Source organism: Macaca fascicularis, chromosome 12 (assembly GCF_037993035.2).
Source record: "Macaca fascicularis isolate 582-1 chromosome 12, T2T-MFA8v1.1".
NCBI lineage: Eukaryota > Metazoa > Chordata > Mammalia > Primates > Cercopithecidae > Macaca > Macaca fascicularis.
Genome location: NC_088386.1, coordinates 108,002,148 through 108,028,542, shown reverse-complemented (window position 1 = coordinate 108,028,542; position 26,395 = coordinate 108,002,148). Strand labels below are relative to the sequence as shown.

The 26,395-nt window shown below is 34.2% G+C and overlaps 1 protein-coding gene across 6 annotated transcripts in view; it reads left to right on the top strand.

Annotated features, from left to right (window-relative positions):
* Positions 1-26,395, top strand: part of ERBB4 (erb-b2 receptor tyrosine kinase 4) — a 1,185,936-nt gene that overhangs the window by 354,324 nt on the left and 805,217 nt on the right. The gene's annotated exons all lie outside the window — the stretch shown is intronic.

The following is a 26,395-nucleotide window of genomic DNA, read 5'->3' as shown; positions in this document are numbered from 1 at the left end:
CAGCTCAACCTTCTGAAATGAGAAATGGCTTTAAACACAAAAGGCAATACAAAACCTGGAGTTATAAACACAATGGCATTTGTGAGACTATCAAACCTATTATGGGAAGTTCTCCAAATTATTGTAGGACTCAGAGACAGACTTCTTGATTAATACCATTCTTCTGTTTTTATGGTACTAGCAAAATAATTTTGAGCAAGATATTTATTTTTATCAGAGTTAAGCCTCAGTTTCCTCATATGTAAAATGATAATAAAATTACCTTTTGCATAGTTGTGTGGTTAGGGTTAAATGAGAAAATGGCCCATAATCATTTATTCACAATTCTAAAATCCACAAAGTTCTAAAAGTTAACAGTTTTCTCCTAAGTTGGCTCCAAAATTTATTTAGCAAAAAATCCTGACCTAAGCTGACTTAAGAAAATATTTTGTGTCTTTATTGTTCCCATTTATTGTGAGTCTTCATAAGTTTTATTGTATAATTATTAAAATAATTGAATATGTTTCTAAGTACTAGGGGTTCGGCTTAGGTCTGGTCATGACAATGAGTATTGCCAGGGAGAAAACCTTTAATTTGGAGGATGTCAGCTGGGAGACTGCAGGCCACTCTCAAATTTGTCTCTTCCCCCAACTGACTAAAATTAGGGTTATATAAAGGATTTGGTCAGCAGGCAGCAACTGGTCAATTTCTATGTTTATTAAAAAAAAAAAAAAAAGAAAGAAAGAAAAAACAACCCATAGACATCAGTTCTATGGGAAAATTAGGCTGGCTTCAAATATGGGTTGTTACCTAGCACAGGTGGGGCACGACATATGGTATAGGCTCTGATTTCCTTATCCAAAATCTGAAAGTTCTGGATTTATACACATATGTTGTTCCAAGAATTTTCTGTATATCAAAAACAATAAAATACTTCATACTTATTCAACATTTAGTTTAGCTACTATAATTATTAATTTGGGCACTTATGAGAGTTTGAATTTAGGATGAAACCATACTATTTCATTTAAGGTATAGTCAAAGGAATCGCTTAAATTGATGTAAATTATGTCAGATCAGTAAACAGTACTATTCCATCAGGTTTAGTACTTTCATAAGATTTCTGCTTTCCTTACCTCCTGTACAATATAGAATTATATTGCATCATTCAGAATTTTCAGTCTAAATTACTTTATTATTATAAATTACAGCTGACCTTTGAACAACACAGGTTTGAACTACATGGACCCACTTACACACGAATTTTTTTCAATAAAATTACACCTGGTATACCTGCCTCTCCTGCCTCCCCTTTCACCTCCTCCCCTTCTTCTGCCTCTGCCATCCCTAAGAGGGCAAGATCAATACCACCTGTTGCTCCTCCTCCTTAGCATACTCAATATAAAGACGAGAATGATCTGTTTCCACGTAATGAATATAGTAAATATATTTTATCTTCCTTATAATTTTCTTAGTAACATTTTCTTTTCTCTGGCTATCTTAATTATAAGAATACAGTATATTATATATATAGCATACAAAATAGTTTTTTAATCAACTGTTATTGGTAAAACTTACAGCCAGCAGTAAAGTATTAGTAATTAAGTTTTAGGGGAATCAAAAGTTATCCATAGATTTTTGACTCTGGTGGTGGGGGGAGGTTTGGCGCCCTTAACCGTTGCATTGTTCAAGGGTCAACTGTACATTAAAATTGCTCTTGTTAGTCTTACTAGATGTTGACGTGTGTCTACGTAATTTTATTTTTGGATGAAAATTTCCAGGAATGCATGGTGGACTATGTTAAATTAAAAAGAAAATTTTCCATTTTCCTGAACTACTCCTACTCCTCAATTAGTATATAAAGGAAAGAACTCTATAACGAAAGGAAACCAGGATCATTCAATCATGTATTCCCTTGGTCCTGGTCTGTTTAATGTTTCCTTGGTAACTCACAACATAAACATTTATGAAATGAGTTCTTTGAAATACGCTTTTAATATTATTTATACAGATGAAGTATAGGGATATAGTAAACCATGTTTTTGTTGTTTATTTGTATTATATAAAGTTAATGTGCCTGAAAACAATAATGAACTTATGAGTTATGCTTGTGTTATATTAAAAATTATGATCCAGAGAATTTTATTACCTACTCTAACCACCTCTATTTTTAATAAATTAGGAAGTCTAAATTGATTTACATATAGGAACAACAATTATGTCTTTAAAATGTGCATATTTTATTTAATTTAAATTTTAAAATAGCCTAATTAAAAATAGGTTTAAAAATAATATTGTGACTGTCTAACTTGTTATGTGATACACTATAAATAGCAGATTAAGTATTTTTAAGTCATTTTTAAAAATCTGAGCATATTTGTTTGTTTGATTTTCTTAGAAGGTAGCACCTTGAGTAATTGTCAGCTAATGCAAATTACATCTAATAACTATTGCTATCTAGAATCTTTTTAAATACTGGCAAATTGATATTTTAAAGGAGAGAGAAAAGAGTAATAATACCAAATTTATAATTTGTTCTGACAAATGAGTATCATATTACTATCCACAATGAAATAATACTTGATACAGTTAATGGTAAGTTTATGTAAATATTTTTATTCACTATATAAAAATTATACAATTTTATTTGAATTCTACTGCAATTTAATGTCTTGTGGTTTTTCAGCTTCTCAAAGTAGTGTGAGGGCAACCCATGGACTGCCTACATTATATGTTTAATGCATTTTTTAAGAAATTCAGTATATACCAACTAATCATAACCAATGTGGAAAAGAAAATGATTGTTGTTTATTGTTTATCATGTTAAGAATTTAGATCCCTTCACGCTTGTAATCCCAGCACTTTGGGAGGCCGAGGCGGGCGGATCATGAGGTCAGGAGATCGAGACCATCCTGACTAACACGGTGAAACCCCGTCTCTACTAAAAATACAAAAAACTAGCCGGGCGCGGTGGCGGGCGCCTGTAGTCCCAGCTACTCGGGAAGCTGAGGCAGGAGAATGGCGTGAACCCGGGAGGCGGAGCTTGCAGTGAGCCGAGATCCTGCCACTGCACTCCAGCCTGGGTGACTGAGCGAGACTCCGTCTCAAAAAAAAAAAAAAAATAAATAAAAGAATTTAGAGCCTTTCTGAGGCTAAAACCCCAAAACTTTTCTCTTCCATATGGCTTAATAGATGGAAGTATATCATTTTTGAGAACCACGACTTCTCTTTTACATTTTGCATCAGAAGTTCTTAGAAACCTTCAGATATGCCAGCAGAAATGTATGTTTTTATTTTTCTTTAATGATTATATTAACTTTGAAATAGAGCTGTCTCTAAGGATCACCATTTTAATTTCCCAGTCACATTTAACAATTAGATCTGTGCAATTATGACTTAAGCAATAAGCGTTGTGAATAGCTTGGTGCATTATTAAGCAGCCTTCTACCTAGCTGTTTGTATGATTCTAATGAACAAGCCTTTATTGTCAGCACACATTTGACACAAGTGGTATATTGTTAGCTAAGGGAAACAGTAATAGGTTACATGGTATTGCCCTTAGAGCAGAATCCCTAGCTTAATGCTCTAGTCATTTAAATGATAGAAAATATTTTCTTGGTTTTTACTTTCATGAAAGAACATTCCCAAACTTTCTTGAGGATCAAAATAAAAATGATTATGTTAGAAAGGAAACGAAGTGTGTGTGTGTGTGTGCGTGTGTGTAACTATTTAAAGTATATATAAATTATTTCTCCTCATCTCTAAAAATTTCTCTCCCTCTTCCTAACACCTCTCTTTCTCTCCCTTTGTTCTATTCTGTCCATCTTGCAGATATGTGCTGATAAATCTTCAACATTTTCAGCTTTTATTGCTTTGCATGACTATAAAAAGGTAATACCAGATTTGTATTTTTATTAGCATTTATGCTGCAAATGCAAAAGACATCTTAAATCCTAATTTAATGCACCTTTAAAGTCCTTTTTATTAGCCTGTTAATTCCCAGCCGTACTGTTTTATTGAAATGTGCATTACATTTGTGCCATAGTCAAAACAATGGTCTGGATCTAGAATTATAAGGAAAAAGTAACTTTAGTATTTGGATAAACTACACACTCAACAGTCTTGAAAGTCTGCCATAAACATTACTGGTCCCTCGAAGCTGTAATTGTAATGACATATTTTTTAGTATTATAATTGAAGAATTAGTCATATATATACATCCCTAGGTAGGTGATTTTATTGATAGATAAAAGTAAGATGTCCATTATGGATGACAATTATTAAATTACATTTTAAATATGAATTTAATCATACAGTGTCAGAAATGTATTTGTCTAGAAATTGAGATTCATATATGAGTAATATGATTACTTTCTTTAGGGCTACAATTATAGTGTTAAGAGTTCTCATGTATTTCACATTAAAAAAAACCCTTTCTGTTTGGTTTAATGTACTAGTAAAATGTGCATTTGTTATGTTTAATGGCCAACCTAATTTTAGCATTTCTCCCACAAGACCCATGAACTATTTTCTACCTTCTTATTTGTACTCTATATGTGACCCAGCAGGTATTAAACTAGAGAAAATTGGGGAAACAGATAGTCTACCTTTAATTAAATACTTAACATCTCCCCCACCATTTGTATGTGCATTTCCCCAAATGGAAAAGCAGATGGCATCACTTGAGCCTACAGAGTGACAACCTCCTTTTAAAATTTGTGCTGAAATGGAAAAGTGGGGGCAATGCCAATTCAGTCGTTACAGCTTATTCACATAATGGACAAGATGGCAAATTAGTTGGGAGGGAGTAAAAGCACGCTGGAGTTATAAATATAAGCCATCTTCATTGCCGTTGCATCAGTCCAGCTATATTCAAACCCAGGAGGGAAAAACATGTGGGTCTTGCTTTATTTTGTACATAGCAGGAGCTGGCAGGTAAGTTACAAGGTAAAATAGATTTCCAACATTTTTCCTGCCATTAATTGTAGTTTTCCAAGGTTTCCTCTGTGACAGAGTTTACAAAAGGGAGCTTTCGTAAAAACTATCATTAGCTTTATGGATCAATATAGTTTAGGGAATACAAAACAACTTTAGTTGTTTAAAAATAGGAGATATCAGAGGGTGTTCCCCTCCTCCCTATGGATAGTAAATCACACTATTGATCGGTCCTCGATGTAACTCGGCAAACTTTTCAGATATCAGGTGGACTAGCTGGGAATAAAAATAAAGCCACTCTACTACTGAGTATAGTATATGACTCCTGAGAGGCCTCCTGAGTATCTCAGTATGAATCCTTCTTTAAAAGATATGGCCTTTGTCCATGATAAGGCCATGAAAGATGAGGAAAGGCTTAAGACCAAAGGCATTATTATTCTATTTTTCTATTTGTCCTTTTTTCCTCCATTTCTCACCATTTGTCCAATAGCCCTTTTCAGCTAATTCTGAGAAAAGATAGTGACTAAATGAACAAAATGTATATGGAAAACCACATAAAATAAATAGAGACTGAAATATGATCTCAATATACATGGGCCGATGATATGATTATAATACTCAGGAGGAAGACAATTGAGATAAATAATTATGAAAACTGAGGAATTGCTGTTTCCAATGCCTGAATCAATATGAAGAATTAGCAAACTTCTATTTCAATTTTGAATAGTGCCTCACATAATTAGTCTATCTTGAGTTTGCAAACAGAGTATAGGGGAAATTAGCATTTAGAAATTAGAAATTAGAATTATGCCAAAGAAGGAAATAAAGAATACACATATACATATATATGTGTGTGTGTATGTATGTGTGTGCGCGTGTGTGTATATATGTGTGTGTATATATATATACACCTGCAACTAGGTTGTAAAATTTTGTTTCCTAATACACATTGCATTTTTTAAAAGTAACATTAAAACTCATTTGCAGCGACATTAAAAAAATGGATGATTCATTAAATCAGTGGTTCTCAAAGGCCAATAGATGATGCCTTTGGTCCCCAGGCCAATAGCATCATCTGGGGAATGGTTAGAAATACACATTCTTGAGCAGACCCACAGAATCAGAAAAAGGGGATATGACATGCAACATGTATTGTAGTAAGTCTTGTCCATGATTCTTATAGAGTGTGAAATTTGAGAATCACTTTCTTAAATCCTTGTTTTATGAAGCTACATTTATTAATGAAATTTTATGCTTGCTATTAAACATGGTAGTTATACAGTAGTATATCTTAATCTTTAAAAAATGCCCTTAGTGCTATCTTGATCAGTATTCTGATCCGCAAGGAGGGGTAGTGAACTTCAGGGAAACTTGGTGTTAGCTAACTGAGTCTAATTGAGATGCATTAGGATGTTATGTGTTTGTGAGCCTATGTGTGTTTTAAAAACACAATTCTGAAAATAGTTTCAGAATGAATGGGAACTAGATTTAGTTTAACTCCTAAAATAATATTCAGCTCTGAAATAGGCATGTCATATTTTAAAAATATATGGCCTATTTATCCAAAATACATTCATTTAAGATAAAGGTTTTCATCATTAGGATATGAAATAGATTAACAGGGTTTCTTCTCTCAGGTCTATGTGTTTGAATTTTAATTGGTTGACACTGACCCTAAGGGCTGCAGCATTCACTGCAAAGGAACCGATGGTGGTGTGAATCATTTTCAAGATGTAATGAATACACTTATGTATCATAGGCCCCCAGTTCTTTTTTTTTTTTTTTTTTTTTTTTGATATGGAGTCTCGCTCTGCCGCCCAGGCTGGAGTGCAGTGACGCGATCTCGGCTCACTGCAAGTGCCACCTCCTGGGTTCGTGCCATTCTCCTGCCACAGCCTCCTGAGTAGCTGGGACTACAGGCGCCCCCCACCACGCCCGGCTAATTTTTTGTATTTTTATTAGAGACGGAGTTTCACTGTATTAGCCGGGATGGTCTCAATCTCCTAACCTTGTGATCTGCTCGCCTTGGCCTCCCAAAGTGCTGGGATTACAGGCGTGAGTCACCGCACCCGGCTACCCCTATTTCTTAAAAGGTAGAAATTATCCAAGTTGATTGCATCATCTAAAGAGCTCTCCAATGATAATGTTGACTCTATATATTAAAGGTAATCTAATTTGAAATTTGAAAATTTTCTAGTTCAGTAAGTAAAACTTTTTAGAATGTAATAACTATCAATGGCAAAAAAGAAACATAGAAATTTCACTTAGAAAGTAGCTATGCCTATGGAAATCTTATTTCATTATGTCTGATAAAGTAGGCTTTACTATAAAAAGGTATGTTTTCGTTAACCTTACAAAGACATATTCCAATATGGTGAATAACATACCTAAAATGGTTTGACTCACAGCAAAGATGATCTTATATTATAATTGGTTTACATCTTTTGGTCCTTGTGAGCATAATGTTTTTAACTTCTTAAAGTCAGACTTTCAAGTCTTAGCATGTAAAATATGAGGGTTAGGAATTGCATCTATCTAATCACTGATTATAAACAAAGCGATATGAATCTTATGGATGGTACTCAGATATGTGAGGTTAAAGACGTGTAATAAGATAATAAATCATTTTATTCAAATTGGCAATATTTTATTTAATGTTTTTATAGTATATGTGCCTGCTACATATTTCGTGCAGTGCACTAGGCCCTTACTGGGATAAAACTTGTTTATAACTTGGAGTGTTGAAGATTCATATTACTAGCTCTTTGATATGCTGTTCTCAAGAAAGAATCTTGAAAGAATTTGAAGAGTTGAATGGAATGGAAAGAAAAAGAGGATCATTTGAAGGTGGATCTGAGTTTTTGGAGGACTTCACAATTTTATTTGTAATAATGAATAAAAGAGGCTGACAGAAGTCTTGAGATAAAATGAGACCAGGAATAATTAGTGATGGAGAGGATAAGCAGAAGAAATGACAACAGTAGATATTTGAATGTTGTAGAAGAAAGAGAACCCTCATTCACTCAACTGATTTAACTAACAGTGAATAAGTCACTAATAATTTCAAATAAAGTTTCAGTATCACCAATCTGAAAATTCAGAATCTGAAATGGTGCAAAATTCAAAACTTTTTGAGTGCCAACTTGATGCTCAAAGGAAGTGCTCATTGGAACATTTTAGATTTTGAATTTTCGGATTAGGATACTGAGCTGTTATAATGCAAATATTCAGAAATCCACCCCCCCCCCAAAGAAAAAGTTAGAAATCTGAAATACTTCCAGTTCCAAGCATTTTGTATAAGAGATACTCAACCTGTAATGATAAAATAAATCAGAACAACCACTGTAGTACTAATTTGACTACATGTATAGAAAAATAACCTGTTTATATATTTTTAGCTCTCAATGAATGTTCAACATGCATTTAATAAGAACATATTCGTCAGGAATAGTGACAGGCTTTGAGTCTCTATTCTCATGTAGCTTATAACGAATACATTATAAGTATGTTGAGTCTATGGAATACTCTATCAGACAATATTCACCTAGTCTGAGGAATCTTGAAGGAAGATTACCTAAAATAATAAATAGTATTTAAACCGAGTTCTGAATGATCTAGTAGGAAGAGGGAGGTAGCTTGTTCCAGGTAAAAGAAACAGCTAGATGAAAAAATAAACAGCTAGATGAAATACAATTCAAATCTATTAAACAAAGAAAAAGGTGGCACTAGATAAAGCAAAAGAGATAAGTTCACTAAAGGCCAAGTTCACTAAAACCATGGGAAGCCTTTGAATACTTTTATGTAGGAGACTTCCATCATTAGCTTTTTTGTTTTTAAAAAGCATTCTGGTTACAATGGAGAGAACAGACTGGTAGAAAGCAAGAAACCTAGCAGTGAGGTGTCTAGGAGGTAGGGTGGGAGAGTAAGGTGTACCCTGACCATTTAAGAGGGTGTTATAGTACAGGCAAGAGATGATAAGAGTTTATCCTAGAGTTGTGGTGGGTAGGAGGATAGGGAGGGAGGGAGAAAAGAGGGAGGGAGGGAGAAAAGAGGGAGGGAGGGGAGGAGGAGGGGAGGGGAGGGGGGAGAGAGAGAGAGAGAGAGCGCTTGAAGGTATTACAAGGCAGATCTGACAGGATTTGGGGTTTGACATGGATGGCTACTTGATTTCTGACTTGAGCAACTGGGTTGATTGTGGCTATATTCACTAAATTCAGGAATTCTAGAGCTGTCAGGAGAAAAGGTGCTAAATTCAGATTTGAAAGTTTTCTTTGCCTGTATGATATTATGAGGATATATCACCAAATAATATTGTAAGATTGAAGTTAGATGTCTTGTTTCTTGAGGTTAGCTGTCAATGCATTAAAATTAGACTTTAATGAGTGAGAACATATTGCCATATATCAGATTAGGATCTCTCAGTCACATTACTTGTATTTCATAACATCACTTCTAATATTTCACTTTGAAGATCACTCATGTCTCTGAAATAATTTGTATCTGCTTTTGCATCATTATTTCCTCTCCTTTACAACACTAGCTACAGCCACTGAAAGGAATTTATGATATTATCCCAAATCTGAGTCACTTAAATGTCTCTTTTCCTGTGGAGTTGCATGCCATTAATTTTACAAATTAGTAACAGATTCAGTGTTGAATATTTTTAAATGCTGGCTCTTAAAAAATTAAGATTTATGACTGACATTCTTGTTTTCAAATTTAGTTTGGTATTTTCTAATGTAAGCTACTTCAGCAATTCCATATTTTGGAATATTTATTGACATGTATTGTTAATACATGTCAATATAATCTGTATAATTATAAGGAAAGAATAACATATTTTTTTCTGGTTGATATCTTTAACTGGAGAATCCTCTCACATGCTGGTAATTGTGACACAATATTTTAAATGACAGTCGCAATAATAGTACTCAAATGTTTTATGTATTACAGTAAGTATTGTTGTGATTCTGCATTTTTTGTCTAGGTCATCTTAGACTGTCATCTGAGTCTATATTCCTCTGTCTTCTGAATCTATATGCCTCTGTTTTCCCTTTTAACCGTAGAGTCAAGTAAACTCCAACTATATTTGACCTTAGGGTTCGGCCTCTGAGCAATATGTAAAATCTGATCTTAGTCTAAGGCAGAGGAAAAATGTAAGTCTTAGTATTATATATTTAAATTTGATTCTAAGGGAGAAGTATTCTACTTTAAAAAGTAGGCAAGTTTAAAACTTATTTCATTACCTTCAGAGGAATATGAAAAGAAAATAATGGTAGAGATAGTCTGAAATTCTTATTTTTAAAAATAACTGCTATAATGTAGAGAAAATAGCAAACATGTTGACTTATTTTATCGCTACATACTTCTATCTTTCAGTATTATTCTTTTCAATATCATTGTTGAGTATGTTGATTTAAAAAAATAAAACAAACCTCTCTTTGGATTTCCTTATAAATTTTGTTGGCTCATTCTGATCCCTGTTTCATTCTTTGACTGTTCAGTTTATTTGCCTGTGAAAGTGGCAGAGAAAAGAAGACTTATTGAAGACATTTAGGAACAGTAACATAGTCTGACAGTGTTTTGCTCGAGGGTAGGAGGGTTGAGTAAAATTTGGTTAAAATCAGGTCAGGAATAATTTAGTTAGATTAAGGAAGAACCTGATTTGCTAGTTGTCTCTGACATCCACACTTGATTGAGTGTTTTAATTGTATTTACCAGTGAAGTAAATAAAAAATTAGCTAAGTTCAATGAACACATTTACAGTTGGACTGATTTAACTGAGAGATATCTTATTGACTAGACAGATTATCAGACACTCTTGACTAGATAAATCACACAGTACACTTAAACCAATTTGTAGGCACTCACATCATTAATGTGGGCGGCCAAGAACGGGGATTGCTTAACAAAGATGGCACAAGGTAGTTAGCCATATGTTTGAAATGATTTAGGCGAAGCTTGCCAGAAGCGGGAATGGACTAAATGACCTCTGGAGGCACTTTCCAATCCTACCTTTCTCATTTAGTCTAACTGTAATTTTTAAAATCTATATGGGAGATACAAATTTATTTTACTTCAAAATGCCTAGGGTTTTGTTAGGTGACAGAAAATTAAAAAGAATGTATTTCTTGTAAGCAAACATTTGAATTAAATGCTAACATAGCTGTTTTGATCAAATACTAATTACTTTAAGTTGTAGGATAATTAACTTTACTGTTTAAATATTCATTAGACAACCGCCTAAGACATTTTCATGTATTTATTTGCATTTTTAGAACAATGGAAAGCATTCTATAATATTGAAATATGTACTTTATATGCATGAAGAGAAATAAAACTTTTCCAAAATATGTTTATAATTCGTAAATTAAACTTTCTTACCCTCCCTGTCCCCCATACCTACTCTACAACCGAGACATTTTACTTTTAGATTCTATTATGTTGGGCCAGACTTCTCCCAAATTCTGTCATGGCTTATTCCTCTAAAGCCTCAGAAACTTAATATCCCTAGAATAGTCCTGTATCTCCAGGAATTTATGCTGTGGAACCTATTTAAGATCTCTTCTCCCTAAGGATCCCACCCTAGTCACCATGACCACTACAAGTTATCTTGAACTTACTGACACTCTAGGAAAGATCTGAAGTACTTATGTGTTAACAGATTTTTAAAAATAATCTCTTTGAGGGATATTTATATTTTAATCGCACATGATTTCTGAATATCAAAATAATTGAAATCCTTAGTTAAAACTGTAATCTTCAAGTGATTCCAAGCAGATGAGTCTTTTTTTTTTTTTTTTTTTTTTTTTTGAGGTCTACCAAGCACATACCTCAAGAATAAATAACTGTGTTGGCCGGGTGTGGTGGTTCACACCTCGAATCCCAGCATTTGGGGAGGCTGAGACCAGCAGATCAATTGAGGCCAGGAGTTTGAGACCAGCCTGGTCAACATGGCAAAACTCCATCTCTACTAAAAATACAAAAACTTAGCCGAATGTGGTGGTGTGCACCTGTAATCCCAGCTACTCGGGAGGCAGAGGCATCAGAATCACTTTAACTGGGGAAGTGTAGGTTGCAGTGAGCCGAGATTGTGCCACTGCGTGTCAGCTTGGGCAACAGAGTAAGACTCTGTCTCAAAAAAAAAAAAAAAAAAAAAAAAAAGAAAAGAAAAGTAGCTGTGGTATCTAATGGATATGGATGGATGTTCATATGCATGGTGTGTATATGTGTTATGAACAGAGTACCATGGGTGAAGGTGTACTAGATTGGTCCTTGTTAACCCTAATATTTCATCAGCTTACAAAGAAGCCAGGAGACTAGAATCTAAGGGAATAAAATACTACTTTTCTCGTGAAATTAACCTGACCTCTATTTAAGACAGCCAAATGAACTGATTCTTGGGCCAGGTATTGTATTAAGACAGAATTAATTTGGAAGCATTCAGAAAAATGTTCTGGAATTTGAATATCAATTTTTATTCTATGCTACATTTTTATTATTGTTTCCAAATCTACCTAAAATTGTAATATTTTTGTAGCTGCAATGAAATTGCATAGTAGGAAAATAAATAAAAACAAATGAACACAAAAACATTTTGTTTACTTTTATTCACTCTATTGAGCGCTTAGTGAGTATGTACTAGGTGCTCCAAAATGTGCTAGGATAAGATGTAAGTGTTTGACTGTACTTGAAGGTGCCAGGTAGGTGATTAGGACTATTAGAAAGATATGTAAGCATAATCCCTGCCTACTATTAATAGAATTTATCATTTTTTTTCTTTTAAGTTTGAGTTTGTTCTAGCTTTATTAAGTGGAGTTGGTTTAATTGAGGAGGTGTCTTATAAAGTTTTTAACAATTCAATGCTGGGTTCTTCCCTTAAAAGAAAAGATAAGATAAAAAGACTTTTGATTTCTCCTCCTCCTCCTCTCTGGAAGTCAATCTATAAAAATCACTGTAGTCCCAGTTACATGGGAGGCTGAGGTGGGAGTGTCGGGAGGACCTTGAACCCAGAAATTTGAGTCCAGCTTGGGCAACATAGGGAGAACCCCTCCCTTAAAAAACAATTAGGAAATCAGTCATCCAGGTGGATTGATTTTCTTACTTACTAACCAAACTCATCTTCCACAACGGTTCACCTGCTCTGTTCCCTCTTTCCCTGAATTGAGAGTTTATATTGGCTAGATTATTTAATTCCTTCCTTCCTTCTTTCTCTCAATAATTAGTCTAACAGGCCGTAGGGCTCTATAAATGACCCTAAAACAAAATCAACCAATTCAGAGCCTTATATAAATAAGTGTTAAAGGGTGTCGTATACCTTTGAGTACTTGGAGTCAAAGTGAGAAGGGGGTGATTAATAACAGTTGAAATATTCAAGAACACAGGGTTTCCGGCAGGGTCTTGGAAAATGATTAGTTTAAGATTTGGTGGGGGGAAAAGAGGACCAGGTCATTTCAGGGAAGGATTGAGATTTAAGCAAAGTTTTGAAAATGGGAATTAGCTCCAGGCTACAGCAGAGAACACTGAGAACCACAGCCCCTTGATTCAGTCCATTTCTTACTCTGTGACGCATAAAATGTTTTATTTCACTTTAAAACATTCAATCCAACTAATGACCTAAGGCAGGAGAAAAGCAGTTATCAAAATTGCTAGTGATGTGTATGGTCACTTCATAAATATGATTTAATGATTTTGAAAACAGACAGAATGGGAACAGACCATGCTGAAAGCAGTAATAAGGCATTTTTCAGAAGTGTCAGGTTCTTAAATCACAAATTCAAAATGAAAAAGAATAGACCTTTCTCCTGTAGTTAATCTGTAAAAATATCTTTGGAAAAATAGATGAAGAGTAGCTTATTTTCTGATTGTTCTTGACCAGCAATAGTAAAATTATGTGTAAATGAATTTCATGGTCACTTGGTTTGGCAGATTTTCCTGTTGAAACAATTTTAATTTCTTTGTCCTGAAAAATGTTCTTTCATGTTAGTACAATGGACTACACATCTTGTATAGTCTACTTTTATAAATTAACTGAAAGTGTAGCAAAAAATTTCTCCATAGTGCAGTATTTCAGTGTATTTGAATAGAAAGTTAAAAGGTATATGAAAATGATAACAATTGCATTCCTTTCAAAATTCAAGATAAATTTTATTTAAAGAATACAGTTTAAACCCTATTTGTTTTATGTCAGCTAATTTAGTGGTCTCATTATTGATTTTTAACTGAAACAGTTTTTACTAGATATATGTAGTTCCAGGAACATTGCTATTGTTTGAAAATCAGTAACTATGAAGTTACCTCCTAGTTAAAAGTTATATAGCAAGTTATCTAGACTACCCATGGTTTAGCCCTCTGTTTCTAATGCTTCAACATTGGCATTAACATATAAAATCTATAGAAGTTTAAAGTTTTATAGTAGTAAAATTGCAATCTCAAGTGTTTTCTTTTTTCTTTTTTATTACTACAACCTCAACTGTCTATGGTACTTCAGAGCTTCAGGGTGTATTCACCAACCTCTATCTTAGAGCATTTCTGAAAGGCATATATTATATACATACATTTATTTTAAAATAAGGTAAGTCAAACTTAAAATATTATTTTAACATAAGGAGACCTAATAATTATTTAAATTTTATAGCAGTTTCTAAATTGAAACTCATAACCTTTTTCACTTTGGGTTTTATCTATATTATTTTTGAACAAATGGCTAAGTTGTGTGACCAAAATCATGACTACTAGAATTAATGACAAAACTTTTTCCTCTTGTTTATAATTTATTAGATTAAAATTTTCATCTTAAAAATCAGTAAAAAACAAACTCAACCCAACTTTTACCTGAGCAAAGAATCTGAGTAGTCTATTCATAACAGAAACATAATGGCATATGAAGGTGAACAGTTAAGCAACTCTCCAAAGCAAAACAAAACAAAACCAAACAAATCTAGTTTTTATACCGTGCTGATTTCAAAGCTGTGAGAACTCCTGCCTATGTTTAATTTCAAGCTACCAACTTCATTTTATTGAAGGTGGAGTTGGGTGGGAAGAAATAATCAAAATCTGCATAAGCTGGTTCTAAGGCACCACTGAAATAAAATATGCTCACAAATAAAAAATGCAAATTAAAACAACAGTTCAAAGCATCATTTTTCACCTACAAACCTGACAGTGATGAATGTTTATGTCCTTTGATTCAGCATTTACATCTCTAGGAAGTTTACTCTAAAAATACTAGGACAAGCTCAAAAAGGTGTGGGTACTAGCATGGTTATTATAACATTATTTGAAATAGTGCAAAATTTGAAATAAGCTAATTGTTTATAAATAAGATGGATCAAAAAAACTGTCAAGAATTGAGATTAAGAGTGAAGCTTCTTGTGGGTTACCAGTTGGGTTCAATACTATCCCCAATGATTTGTAAATGACTTGGGACAAATTATTTAGCTTCTTTGTACTTATTTCATCATCATTAAAATGGAAATAATAGTAGTATTGACTTAATAGTGTTATTAGGATTAAATGAATTCATAGATGTTATGAATTTTGGACATTTCTGGCATGTAGTGAATTCTTGGGGAATGTTAACTATTAATACGATGCATCTATTCATTTAAGGGCTATTTTAGTTATTAAGTTAATTTAATTTTCCATGTGAATCAATAATTATAAGCCTGATATCCAAATGTGGTAAGGTTACCACATAAATAATTTCTGATCTTACACTTGCAGTATTTTTTGTAGTGTATCAGTTATCTCACAAAAGTATTTCTAACCCATGTGGAGGGAACAGATATTTTAACCATGTTTTTCTTTGAAAGTAACTGCCCCTTTGTGGGTAGAGGGATATGTGAAGAACAGGCTGATTAGGTTTTTGCCTCACTCTTAGGAACCTGAAGAATTATAAGTGTTGATTCTAATTGGAAATTGGGTCTCTTGTTTTTATAGGTCTTTTCATAAAACCCTCTTCTAGATTATTAAATCATTAAATGAATGTAGCAGGTATTAGTTTTGATTTTTATTAATTGTGACTTATTTTTTATTATGACATAATTGTCAGTCATGAGACATAACTGTCACACATTGCAGCAAAAGCAGAAGATTTCTGCTGAATGAGTGTAGGACTGTGTTGAATAAGCTGAAAATCTGTGTGATAAACATATGTATATGATTGTTAGTAATATGTGTTGTAATTCAGAGTCAATAAATTTTCATATTGAAATTATTTACAGGTTTTCAAGAGCAAATGATAAAGAGATCTGCATTTTACATAATATTGTATGTTATTTAATTCTGTGGTGTGGTAACCGATCAGAAATATATATGTACATATTCACACATAAATACATATTATATATCTTATATACCACATATTCAATATTGACAGCCCAACAGAAAAAAAAAAAACAAAACTTTGTAGTAGCTATTTGATGTGTATAAAGCTAAACATCTGAAAAATAGAAAGGAAGATTAATATAAAACCAAGGTTTAAAGTGTATCACAAATCACATTAAGTTATAGGAAAACAGTAATGAAGAGTGGTCAAAGGCAGGTGATCTGGAGAAAGACTCCCTAGGTTCCGGTTGTGGGTCTACACTTAGTGACTACATGACCTTTAAGCAAGTTGTTTAACCATCTGGTGTCTCAATCATCTATAGAACTGAAATAAAAACAATTCTGATATCATCAACAGTTGTTAGCATTAAATGGCTTATTACATGGGAGATACCTGGAACAGACTCTAGATCATAAAATAAAAGTACTACCAGTAGTTAAGTATTAGTAATTAGTATAATGGAATTACTATACAGAAGTGCAACTATAGAGGGCATAATTATTTAGCTGGCCATAAATAATTATCAGTAAACATTCACTAAATGTCCCCAAGAGTGTAATCAAAGAATCTTAGGAAACATGCAGCTGAATTGGCAAATGAGGCAGAAGATGATAGAATTAGAAATATACATTTCTAAAAGAATAGTGAGCTGTTAGGAAATAATAAATCTGCAGTGTTTGAATAGTGAGTTAAGAAACTGGTGACATTAGAGAAAATGTTCTAGAGGATAGAAATTCTGTATTTTAAGTTGAATGTTCCATTGCAAATACCCTATTCAGCAGAATGCTTTGTTTCTGATTAATAAGGTTTCAGACAGAATAAGAAATCTGTGATGGGGTGGCCTACAAATTTAAAACTGTCATGTTGGAATAGAGTGATTTTAAAGGCAAATGAGACAACTTTAGTTTACAGCTAAACTGGAAAGAGAGAGGGGTTATTGCCTCTGCATATTCAAATGTTTTTAGTCTAAGTGGACTTGTTTCTGACATCATATATCCAATATGATTGTAATTTTGCAGCTCTGGGATGATCCAGGTGTTTTACTCACCAACCATCTGTCCAAGAAAAAATATGCTTATCCCGAATTGACAGGATATCACATGTATTTAGTGAAGTTTATCTTCACAGTTGGGTAAGAATAAATAAAACAGCAGTGTAGCCCCTATGAGGATATACTATATGCTTCAATTATTGGTCCATTATATCACTGGCAGATGTTACATTTTGGTACCTAACAGAAAAGTTTTTGATCAGCAAAACCAATTATTTTGGCATGCAACAGCAATTATCACAATTCTCTTTCAAGAGGATCTGCGTGGCTTTATATTACTGTTTTTTAGACATAAGATTTTTATGATAATATACATCAAATAATTGTACCCCGATGGGCCAGTTTTCTAGGTGCCATTCAGATATTTATTTTTTATCATCTATTATTCACATTCTCCTCACACATTAGCGTTACTTTGTAAAGGCTTTTCTCAATATCATGAAAAATAAATAATGTGAGAAATGTACGAAGATTTGGGAGACCATTCCCAGTAATGCAATAGGACCAACCTAATGAAATATTTCATCATAAAGTGTGTTTATAATTGGTACATTTTCCATGGAGAGGAGCTTTCTAGCTCAAATATCTATCATCTATGATTTATAGCAACTTGGCTTAAAATGATCCACCGTTACATTCATATTAGCACTTGTAAACAGCAGCTTACAAATTAAAATAAATCATTCATTTTGAGGAAGTTAATCTGGGCACGAATGCAGCTAAAGGGCAAGCAACATGATCTCTAATTCTCACACCCATCAACCCATGGTAATTTTTTCTACTCCATGTTAATATAGCTCTTTGTTATTCCTCTCTCCTAGAATTTATCTACCCTGTTCTTTCAGTATGTTCTTGTTTTTTCTCTTACTAGTTTTAGAATATACTACTCTTAAACCTAAGAACTGTAGCCTATTCTTTACTATTTGTTTGGAGTACTCTCAGTGTTTAGTATAGTCATACAAAAAAAAAAAAACTCTCAATGATTTTTGGATAGGACTGTGTATGCAAGAAGAATTTCTAAATGAGAAAATGAAAATAACAAAAATAATGTCTTCCTCGAAGAGTCATCAGGTAGCTCTCTATCCCCCCTGAACTTTACTCAACGATGTCAAAACAGGCTTTCTTCGTTTCACAACCTTGATATTTTGTCTTTAGACTTATTTGTTTAAAAAGACATAGGAGCTTTACATACTCCAGTATAATGATTCTATGTCTTACCAAATCAAATATGATGTTTGGTAAAAGTCTCATTCATCCATGTAATTTAAGAAACACTGCTAAAAGATATAGTATTACTTTTATATATTAATTGTATATTTGATTGTGCTATTTCTAGCCATTTCTATAAAAAATGAGAATTAAATCTTGATTCAGATATTTAACTCTTATAGTAGGTTTTCTACAGAAAAACCAATATTCAGTTTGCAATATCCTTATCTAGACTATAAATTTTTTCTAAGCAAGAGGATTGTTTATATATTTTTAAATTATTGCAATGTTTTGGCAGTGGAGGAGATTCTTCCATCATAAAGCAAACAAACAAATATAAAAAACACCTGCTCTTATCTTCAAATCTCTATCAATGTTGATACGTAAATGGTGACCCAAATGAAAGTTTAAAGTTTAGTGGTTATTTTGCCATACTAAGGTGTTAAAGTCTTACTTTATCTTTAAAATGAATTTCATGATATATATTTTTACCCATGAAGCTTAGGAATATTTGAGTTTAGAGTTTTCAGTGCCTACCTCGAATACATACATATTTAAGAGGATGAAATAAATTATAAAAGTTACTGAAACCTTGTAGTTATGATCGACACCTCTCACTCTAATGCCTCCAGATGTATTTGATGCATCATCAAGTCTTGTCCATTTTACATTTTCAGTATCTTGTATATCTCTCTACTCTCCTCCTTCTTTACATAACTCTCATTTTTAGGGCATCATCATCTTGTCCTAACATCATCTCTTGTCTGAAATCATTTAGTGTCCTCTTAACTGCTTTTCCACAATAAAACCTTAAACCTCCTCCAATATGGGTCACAGCAATCTTTTTACAATTGACAAATTGACATGTGATTATATCAACTTCCCCACCCCTGCTTATCAGCCTTCAGTGACTTATCATTGTTTTTAAGGTAAGGCTGAATCTTTAATATAAACTATAAGCCCCTTGATATTTCTTAAGCGTCCTCTTATATTTTGGCCTTATCTATCACCACTTTTTACCTTTCTCTGGACTGTACCATTCCCTCTTTAGCCACAGACCATTTGCACATACTGTTTTACACTGTTTGAAACATGCCTCCATGCACAACCGTCTTCCCAACAAACACACACACATGCGCGAGTGTGTGCACGCATGTGTTCACACACACACACACACACTGCCTTTTCTTTTCCTATCAATTTCTTTTTCTTTTTTTTTTTTATTATTATACTTTGAGTTCTAAGGTACATGTGCATAACGTGCAGGTTTCTTACATATGTATACTTGTGCCATGTTGGTGTGCTGCAACCATCAACTCGTCAGCACCCATCAACTCGTCATTTACATCAGGTATAACTCCCAATGCAATCCCTCCCCCCTCCCCCCTCCCCATAATAGGCCCCGGTGTGTGATGTTCCCCTTCCCGAGTCCAAGTGATCTCATTGTTCAGTTCCTACCTATGAGTGAGAACATGCGGTGTTTGGTTTTCTGTTCTTGTGATAGTTTGCTAAGAACGATGGTTTCCAGCTGCATCCATGTCCCTACAAAGGACACAAACTCATCCTTTTTTATGGCTGCATAGTATTCCATGGTGTATATGTGCCACATTTTCTTAATCCAGTCTGTCACTGATGGACATTTGGGTTGATTCCAAGTCTTTGCTATTGTGAATAGTGCCGCAATAAACATACGTGTGCATATGTCTTTATAGCAGCATGATTTATAATCCTTTGGGTATATACCCAGTAATGGGATGGCTGGGTCATATGGTACATCTAGTTCTAGATCCTTGAGGAATCACCATACTGTTTTCCATAATAGTTGAACTAGTTTACAATCCCACCAACAGTGTAAAAGTGTTCCTATTTCTCCACATCCTCTCCAGCACCTGTTGTTTCCTGACTTTTTAATGATCTCCATTCTAACTGGTGTGAGATGGTATCTCATTGTGGTTTTGATTTGCATTTCTCTGATGGCCAGTGATGATGAGCATTTTTTCATGTCTCTGTTGGCTGTATGAATGTCTCCTTTTGAGAAATGTCTGTTCATATCCTTTGCCCACTTTTTGATGGGGTTGTTTGTTTTTTTCTTGTAAATGTGTTTGAGTTCTTTGTAGGTTCTGGATATTAGCCCTTTGTCAGATGAGTAGATTGCAAACATTTTCTCCCATTCTGTAGGTTGCCTGTTCACTCTGATGGTAGTTTCTTTTGCTGTGCAGAAGCTCTTTAGTTTAATTACATCCCATTTGTCAATTTTGGCTTTTGCTGCTGTTGCTTTTGGTGTTTTAGACATGAAGTCTTTGCCCATGCCTATGTCCTGAATGGTACTACCTAGGTTTTCTTCTAGGATTTTTATGGTATTAGGTCTAACATTTAAGTCTCTAATCCATCTTGAATTAATTTTCGTATAAGGAGTAAGGAAAGGATCCAGTTTCAGCTTTCTACTTATGGCTAGCCAATTTTCCCAGCACCATCTTTTTCTTAATATTATACTTTAAGTTCTAGGGTACATGTGCACAATGTACAAGTTTGTTACATATGTATACATGTGCCTTGTTGGTGTGCTGCACCCATTAACTCATTGTTTACATTAGGTGTATCTCCTAATGCTATCCCTCTCCGCTCCTCCCTCCCCACAAAAGGCCCCGGTGTGTGATGTTCCCCTTCCTGTGTCCAAGTGATCTCATTTTTCAATTCCCACCGGTGAGTGAGAACATACGATCTTTGTTTTTCTGTTCTTGTGACAGTTTGCTGAGAATGATGGTTTCCAGCTCTACCCATATCCCTATAAAGGACACGAGCTCATCCTTTTTTATGGCCACATAGTATTCCATGGTGTATATGTGCCATGTTTTCTTAATCCAATCTGTCACTGATGGACATTTGGGTTGATTCCAAGTTTTTGCTATTGTGAATAGTGCTGCAATTAACATATATGTGCATGTGTCTTTATAGCAGCATGATTCATAATCCTTTGGGTATATCCCCAGTAATGGGATGGCTAGGTTAAACAGTATTTCTAGTTCTAGATCCTTGAGGAATCGCCACCCTGTCTTCCACAATGGTTGAACTAGTTTACAGTCCCACCAACAGTGTCCCACCACCAGTGTCCCACCACCAGTGTCCCACCAACAGTGTAAAAGTGTTCCTATTTATCCACATCCTCTCCAGCACCTGTTGTTTCCTGATTTTTTAATGATTGCAATGAGATACCATCTCACACCAGTTAGAATGGCAATCACACTTTGCCTTTTTAACTTGATTTCATCATTCAGAACTTATCTTAAGTGCTTTATCCTCCATGACCCCCTCTTCTGGCCTAATTGAGCAAAGCTTTCCTTGTTAAACATACTCATAGAGTACTTACCTCAAGTGGCAATTAAACTTCATTAGTGTAACTAATGTGGATCCATCTTTCCAGAGTATATCTTAGAACATATAATATGATTTGCTCACAGCTGTCTCCCTCACATCCAGCATAGTGCCCGGCACATTTGTGAATGAAAGAATGAATGCACAGCTGGTGTATTGTGAAGTCTATATAATTGATAAGCTTCTTGAATAATTTTTTTTAAAGTGAACCTTTAGCATGAGCTTGTATTAAGGGAAAAAGGAGTAGAGAGTAGGAGATGGTTTACATCTCCTGCATTACCCTAAGTTGGCACTCAAATAGCATTGAATAAAAAAAGAAAGCTAGAAAGCTGCTATATACTTTGAAAGTTCAGATTATTTCAGAATTATTATTGTTGTACTAACTTTGCTAGGCAGATCTAAATTCAGCTGAAATATTAAAAATTATAATTTTCAATGTAATTATTTGATTTGATGCATATTTCTTAGTAGGTTTACAGTATAATAGGCACAACCTCTAAGAAATTGTTGAGAAAAAATATTGTAAATTTTAAGAAATGAAGACATCATAGAGATTTTTTTTGTGTATATATATATATATATAAAATCCATTAGAAGATCCTTATTTACATTTTTCACCTTACAAAAGAATCCTATAATCCTTAAGTGGTAGTTGTAAATAGACTGACAATACAAATCTGAAAACTTGAGCCCTTAATATGATGATTACAAATGAAATAATATTAATCACAATACTTATGGGTATTTTCATTTAAATTTTTTAAAGATGTTGCTTCATAAAGTAATATTGAAATTCCTCTCTCTTTCTTTCTCTAATTTTATTTATATATAAAGAAAAAAGAATGATTTTAGTTTAAGAATATGCTTATCTCAAAGATCTTCATAACTTCCTGAGTACCTGCCGTATGCTAGCCTCTATGATAATGCTCAGAATATAATGCTGAGCAAAGCAGACGGAGTTCTTACTTCCATGGAGCTTGTAGTTTGGTCAAAGTATACAGACACGTAGATGGATAAACACAATACACTGACATACAGGTTATAAAAGGAGATGTTCAATATTATAGGGGCACGTAATAAAGTCATTGATTCCAGACTTGGAGCTTTATGGAAGATTTCCTAGAAAAAGTATAAATAAGGTAAAAACAGAAGAATGAATGGGAATTAGGGAGGTGAAAAAGGGAGACATAATGTTGTGCTTCTTAATTTACTCAGGCTACTATAATAAAATAACACATACTGGGTGGCTTAAACAACATACATTTATTTCCTGAAGTTCTTGAGGCCAAGAAGTCGAAGAGCAGGGTGCTAACATGGTAGAGTTCTTAATGAGGTCTGTCTCCCTGGCTTGCAGATAGCTAGCTTCTTGCTGTGTGCCTACATGGTGGAGAGTGAGTGAGCTCTGGTCTTTTTCTCCTGTGAGGACATTAATCCTATCTTGAGAGCCTCACCCTCATGATCTCATCTAAACCTATTTACTTCCCAAAGGCTCTATTGAAATACTATCACTTTGGGGATTAGGGATTCAACATCTGAATTTTGGGGAGACGTAAACATTTGGTTTATAACAACTTCTATCTTTAGAGGACAGAGGTTTAAGTAAGAGTAATCACTTTTTAGAAACCAAAGCATAGAATGCAAGCACAGCAATGATTAGCCTGAGGTTAGAGCTATAATCAAAGACTAGATCATGAACATGCCCTGAAATTCTACTAAGGAGTTTGTACTCTAAACTTAGTATAACTGGAAACTGTTGCATGATTTTAAGTAGGGAAATGAAGAGTTCTGATAAGAACAAAAGCAAAAGCAATTTATTAGCAATTTGTTGATAGAAGCAGCTTTATAAAATGATAAGAACTGGTGATGAGGAAACTTTGTGTTTTGACTTGCAATTGGTCTTAGCTGCTGGGTGACCTTAAACCATTCACTTTACTTCTCTGGGGTTCAGCATTGTGACAAGAAAGAAGAAGAAGGGATTTACTTATAGATGATCTCTAAGTACCCTGGAACTGCCAAAAAGGCTTTAACAATGAAACACTGTGAGAATGTTTACTATGAACCTCAATTTTATGCCATGATGTACTTGGAGAGGTAAAAGATTTAATTTCAGATCCTCCAAACTAAGAATAAATCTTGGAAGCTGAATAAAAGTAAATCCATGATATCACTTTCTCTTTACTTACTCCATCCTACTAAAAAAAAAAAAAAGAAAAAAGAAAAATACATATTCTACTTAGCTTTGTTCCAGGTAGTTGAGGTAGTATTAGACATAGTGCGGAAATTATCTGCTTTGGGACCCAAATATTTTGAAAGTTATTTAAAATCTCTGTTCTTGCCTTCTTGTGATAGAAAATCTAGTACGTAGTAATGAGAAGTCAGATTGTTTTCTAACCGTAACCACCCTCACATCACCACAAGCACACACAGAAGGAGGGAGAAAGGAAAGCAGAGAGAAACAGTGACAGAAAGAGGAAAGAGGATTTAGCTGTCTCAATAAGCATTTGGTATTGTATAGTTCTAGACTATGTGCCTATTGTCTGAATTAAAAGAAGTGAGCTTCATTCATTCAGCATTTATTGCCTGCTTCTTATCTGCTAGATACTATCCTGACTGCTGGGAATATGTTAACATAAAGCTGTATATAGTATAACTGGAAACTATTGCATGATTTTAAGTAGGGAAATGAAGACCTTGTTTCTAGAATTGAAAGAAAGTGAGTAATTCTGTCTCTGATATTAGGAGAAAGCTTTAGAATTGATATGGTGACTTTTACACCAGATCTTGATGAAAGAATAAGGAAAGTTCAGACAAAGAAAATAGGACTGGCATTCTTGAAAGAAACAGCAGAGGAAAAGCCATATAGCCATAAACCAGGAGTTTGCCTTTGGAAATGTTAGACTAGACCAGTTTGATGTAACTGTAGTTTGGGATGAATTAGGTAGAATGGCAAGAGATGAACCTACAAATAGTAGACTTAGATTGAATTATAAAATTGTGCATGCAGTGCCATGATTTTTTAATTTATCCTTAGTCAACAGCAGCAATTTAAATTCTTTTAAGAGAGCAGTGTTGGGAATTGAGGTCCTATTTATAATACTCCTTTTTCCCATTCAAGATAAGAAACAACTGAAAGATGTACTCATGATAGAGATCAAAATTGTTACTAAAATAAATGTATGGACAAACTAGCTTCCTCATATTTCACCAAACAATAAGTCCCTGTGTAAAGATGAACTGCTTCAAGCAGAAATATGCCCACAAATGTGGTCTTTGTAAATGAGTAGCATGGATCTTCAAAGAGGAATCATCCTAGAAGGAATAACACATTTGAACACATCATGCTTTTGTTTTCTTATCTGAAAGGAAGTGCAAGTCCATATTGGGTAATTTGTCACATTTCATATAAATTGGTCCTTAGAAGTTTGATGCTATTCTGAAATAGCATTTAATGTATTTATCTTAACTTGTATGCCTCAGTCCTTTTCACTGTTGATTGTAAGAAGAATTTCGAGAAAGTCCTCAAAACAGTCATCAGATAGGCTATAGAAATTGATGACTGCACATACTTAATAAACATCTGCCATAATTAACTGAAGCCATGAATATAGCATTAAGCTGAAAAATTATAAATGTAGAGAGTATGAAAATCCAAAAATGTCAGATTTCAAAACAGTCACATCATAGAAGTCCTTTTTCTCCTTTCCCCTGAAAAATTTTTCATGACTGTTCTTGACATACGTCTCCCTCTAATTTTTGTACGTACCTGCAGTTTTCCATCAGTTCAGCTACAGCAGGAATCTGTCTAATGGCAGACCTTTACTGAGACAGACAGTTAATGGGAACAGTAGCAGCCCTGAGGTGTGTTTATACAGTCAGACTCACTTCCTCTACTTCTGTGATATATGAACTACTTCGGAAGTTTCCCAGCTGTTTCAGTGGATAAATCATGGCAGTAGGAGCTCATATTTAACCTTCACTGTACTGGCTCAATACTTTGTAGTCCTTTTCTTTTATCTCTTTGGCTGTATGGAAGAGATTTCAAACAGGCTTGTCCATGTGCAAACGACATTGTTCTCTCCATCTGCTCCCTCCGACCTCCTTTCATCCTGCTCAGGGAAATTCTGAGTCTCTTCTGAGGATTTGCCTATGTGTCAGTCAAAATAAGATCAACACTCTGCTAGAAGTCAAGTGGTTTCAGGATTCATTTCCTGACAATAAAGCAAAGTTGCTTCTGTTGGGGAAGGGGTGTTGTGCATGCATTCAGTGAAATCTCCTGGTACACAATAGATATTGTTATATACAAGGTATTTCCTATTGTTTTAGGCAGCTCTAGCCACAATCAGTAAATATTTCTGGGTAACAACTGACCTCAATTTCCTACCACCTTTCCACTGGTTCACTGTGCCCTTCAGGCTGACCTTCTCTTTGTTCCTGGATAATGCTTCAAGGCCTTTGCCTTTGCTCCTCCCTCAGCCTGGGGTACATCTTCCCAAAGATGTAGCTCCAGGGCTTACTTCATT